General features: G+C 45.5%; 1 protein-coding gene across 8 annotated transcripts in view; it reads right to left on the minus strand.

Annotated features, from left to right (window-relative positions):
* The window catches only part of CLIP4 (CAP-Gly domain containing linker protein family member 4), a 111577-nt gene that overhangs the window by 68205 nt on the left and 39055 nt on the right, over positions 1-4317 (minus strand). For 2 of the 8 annotated variants that reach the window (XM_075925361.2, XM_075925357.2), the window contains exon 1: positions 3699-3840. The exons of 4 other annotated variants lie outside the window; for them this stretch is intronic. The gene's annotated coding sequence lies outside the window, so the exon portion shown is untranslated. Of the gene's footprint in view, positions 1-3667; positions 3850-4317 lie in introns of those variants that run through there. 2 more of the 8 variants (XM_075925358.2, XM_075925359.2) reach the window with 2 other exon arrangements.

The following is a 4317-nucleotide window of genomic DNA, read 5'->3' on the forward strand; positions in this document are numbered from 1 at the left end:
AGCAGGAAATCCTTGTGCAACCCCCTACTGAACAGGTAGGTGGGGGATTTGAACCAGTATCTCCTACAACCCAGTGAGTAAGTAACCTAACCACTGGACTAGAGAATAAGGGTGATGGGTGAGGCTATTAAAGCCCAACCTGCAAAACCTTTGTAGTAAAAGCAAGTGAGTTGTCCTGGTGAACATAACATTAAATATTATGGAATACATTATGCAGCCATTCTGTTTTACATTTTCTTTTTCAGTATTTCTAAGCTGATTTTATTTACAATAAACCCTTAAGACTCCCTAAAGTAATCATTCCAGATTACCACATATTTAAATTCACAGTAACAGAGACATTTTAAATTAACCAGCACATTAAGTGTGTTCATAAAGTTCATTGCTTTTAGAAAAAGGGAACACTAATTTATTTTGTGTGATTTTCATAAAAAAGCACATTTATGATACATTTCCTAAAAATATATTTCCAAAGATTTGAAGCATAACACTTTTATTGGTGGATTGTTCTGCTAAAACTAGCTCATCAAATAGTCACAAGAAAAAGGGAAAGCCATCTGTCCAGGTACCTGGAAGAAAAGGAATGCTGTCCCTTTATGGGCTCTCTTCAACAGGAAGATAAAAGGGGTGAAGGAAATGGTCAGAAAGGCTTTGCTTTGAAAGCAGTTTTTGTACTATATTAATTAAAATGTGTATGAGAAGAATTCTTTTAAAGAATTTATTTAAAAAAACCTTATATGTTTGACAATCCAAGCATTTAAAACTAAAGATGAATACTCAGATTGTGCTTCTAAATAAATTTAGAAGCACAATTTTCAGCAACAAACTAATGAAATTTTAAAGCAAACTGTAAACTAAGGGCCTATAGACACAGTAATGAACAACTGAAAGTAAATTCAGGATTGGCACATGCCTGGTAATTGGTTTTAGAGCCATTATATGGTAATTTCACAGATTCAATAGTCTCAGAGGGATAGCCCTGTTTGTTGTTTTTAAACTAACAGACTAATAGTCCTGTGGCACCTTAGAGACTAACACAAATATATATACTATCATGAGCTCATGATACTATATATATTTGTGTTAGTCTCTAAGGTGCCAAAGGACTACATGTTTTCATAGGTCCCATGTTATGATAATAGGCCTGGCAAGCTGAAAATTTCTGAAGAATTGTTTTAAGTTTTGGGCCCACCAACTTCTACAATGTTGCTTTAAATTGCCATTCTCCTCCTCCCAAAAATCCAACAGAATTCAAGTGTGCAAAGAAAGTGTATACAAATAATATTTAAATGCTCATACACATAGGTCTGTAGAGTCAAATCCTATAGATAATAGTATTATATGAAGTAAATATTTTAACTAACAGCAGTCAATATCTTCAAAGCAGCAGAGGTCAGACATGATGTTTCAAGAGCCAACTGCACATCAATTCCAATAAAACTGCGGTGTCCAACATGGTAGCCACTAGCCACATGTGGCTATTTAGCTGGTAGAATGTGGCTAGTTCACTATAGTGTCTACTGCTTCAGAACTGGTTAGACACTACAGCAATAATATATAAGAATTACATAGTAGAATCTTATGTTACACTCTGTGTTTACATTGTGTAAGGCATATAGGAAAGGTAGAATCATGCACCTGCAAGGATTTATAAAGTAGTACTCTCTCAACTTAAGGGCTTGTGTCCATTACAAGGGGGATCCATGTCTCCACTACAAGGTGGATCCACGCTACAGCGACTGATCCACTGGCCATCAATTTATTGTGTTTGCTTAGATGTGATAAATCAATCTCTGAGCACTCCCCCTCGACTCTGGTACTCCACTAGGACAATAAAAGCAGCTGGAACCAACATGAGAGCAGCCACCGCTGACCTTACCATGTGGAAGACGCCATGGTATGTCAACTTCAGCTACACTATTTACATAGCTGAAGACACATAGGGTAGATCAACTAGAAAGTTTAGCATAGACAAGGCTGCTGTAATCTAAAATCCTATCTGATGTTTTAAACCTACAATATAACAGATTCCCAAACCTCCTTCCCCAATTCCTTCACTTTGACCATTTGTAAAGTCAGTATCAACTGGGTAGAGCAATGCGAATATCTCAAAATGCATACACAGATGTAAAAGACACTAATAAATTTAGCCAAAAATGAAAGCCGTATCATATAAGCGGAACAATATTGCTTAGCTTCAGAGTAGCAGCCAAATTAATCTGTACAGGATAAACTTAAAAAACAACAAATAGTCTGGTAGCACTTTAAAGACCAACAAAACATTAGATGGTATCATAAGCTTTTGTGGGCACATCCCACTTCTTCAGATAGTCTACATCACCATCTACATGTTTTGTTGATCTTTAAAGTGCTACCAGACTATTTGTTGTTTTTTTAATATTCCTTAGGTCAAAAGGTATTAGCCATTTAGAGAAAGAGGCTGGGATGAGGGAAGGAGAGCAATTATAGAGGAAAAGAAACTGCCTGCTGTCTCTAATAAATCTAGTGACTTATTTCTAAAACACCATTTCATGGATGGCATCTAAAGTGAGCTAAAATACAGACAAAGTAATGAGACCCTGATCACTCTAATATTGTGCTTTCTACCTTACTAATTTCCCGAATCTCTCCCACAAACTTATATGTCTATTTATAAATGGCAACTTTATAATCATATTACAGTAAGTTCTGCTGTTCTTAACCAGTTTAACCACCTGCAATCAAAGGGAAAAGGAGAACACAGGAGACAGGTTTTTCCACACATAGCTTACAATACTAGACACAGTTTAAACCCCATTATCAGTCTGAGCCCTCTTAGAAAGATACTTAATTAATCTTGCATGCCTCATTATTAGAGCTAAAAAGATAACTTGGGGGGGGGGAAGGTTTAGTGGCAGTTCCCAAAAAAAGTTTGGGTAGGGTAATACCAAATCTAATTTTTTTCACAATTTTCAATTATTAAGTTTATGGGCCTGTTCCAGAACTCATATTTGAACCAAGGTCTCTAACATCCCAGACGTGTGCTCCCTAACTACAGGGCTAAAGCTCAGAAAGTTAGAAGGAAGGAAAGCATCACCACCATCATGGCCCTCCTTCTCCTCTGGCTGTTTTTTAAATCGTGTGTGTGAAGCCCGTGGACAGTTTCACATTATTGAACGAAATATAAAGTTTGGGTTAAACTATTTTTTTCCAAAAAAAACAATTCACCCAGCTCTGCCCAACATGGGAACAAAGTTACTGAAACTGAACTTGACGGAGACTGAGACACCTGACACCCCCAGGACAGCCCAATTCACACCCCAGTCTCTCCCCAAAGGACGGAAGATAAAGAATGGGGAGAGGATCCCTGGGCTGTTTTTTAAAAAGCGCAGCTCGGCAAAGACGCGGCCCCTGCCCAGCAGCAGCCACTCACCAGGCTGGAGACCCAGCCCAGCAGCAGCGCGCGGAGGAGAGTCCACGGCAGCCTGGGGGAAGCCGCTTTGCCCCCGGCCTCGCAGCTGTAGAGCCAGTCCCGCCCGCTCCGCACCTGCCCGCAGGGAATTACTGAAACCCGGGCCCACGCCGGAGGGAGACCCCAGCCCCGCTGCGGGGGCCCCTGTCCGCCGGGGCAGCCCCCGCCCTGACCGGCTGCACCCAGCGCACGCGCGCTCCCTGCGGCCCCACGCACCAGTCCCGCGCTACACGAGTGGGCCACGCACCAGCCCGAGCCCGCCGCCGTCGCAGGCAGGCAGGCAGCTCCCGGCCCTGGGCCGCCCCGCGCGGGGAGAGGGAACACACCAGCCAGCTGCTCCGCCGCCAGCCCGCGCAGGCTGCACTGGCCCCGCCCCCGGCCGACGCCAGCGCCGCCGGCTCCTCGCCCCGCCCCCCAGCGTCACAACGCCCCGCCCCCATCGCCACAACGCTCCGCCCCCGAACGAGCTGTAGATCCGCCCCCATCGCCACAACGCCCCGCCCCTTAGCTCGGACCTTCTGGGCCCGGCGCAGACGTGGGGCTCGGGGCTGGGCGGGGTCCCCCACACAGGGATGAAGCGGGCGTGGGGGGTTGCCCGAGGACAATGGAGCTGCCCGCCGTGAGAAGCGGGCGGAAGAGCTGGGCGATCTTGGGGTAGCTGGGTGCCCCCAAGGCTGAGGCAGGCTGTGGGGCCAGGGCGAGGCTGCCTGTGGGGGTGAGGACGTGGTTAGTGGCCCCAGGGTGATGGGGGAGATGGCTGCGTGCCCCCGGGCGGTGGGGCTGTCTACAGAGGCGGGGCTAGGGGTGCTCCTGGGGGGGGGGTGCTCTGTATGGGGCATAGCTGGCTCCCCCGGAGGGTGGGGAGG

Source organism: Pelodiscus sinensis, chromosome 3 (genome assembly GCF_052426305.1).
Source record: "Pelodiscus sinensis isolate ZL-2025 chromosome 3, ASM5242630v1, whole genome shotgun sequence".
NCBI classification, from domain to species: Eukaryota; Metazoa; Chordata; order Testudines; family Trionychidae; genus Pelodiscus; species Pelodiscus sinensis.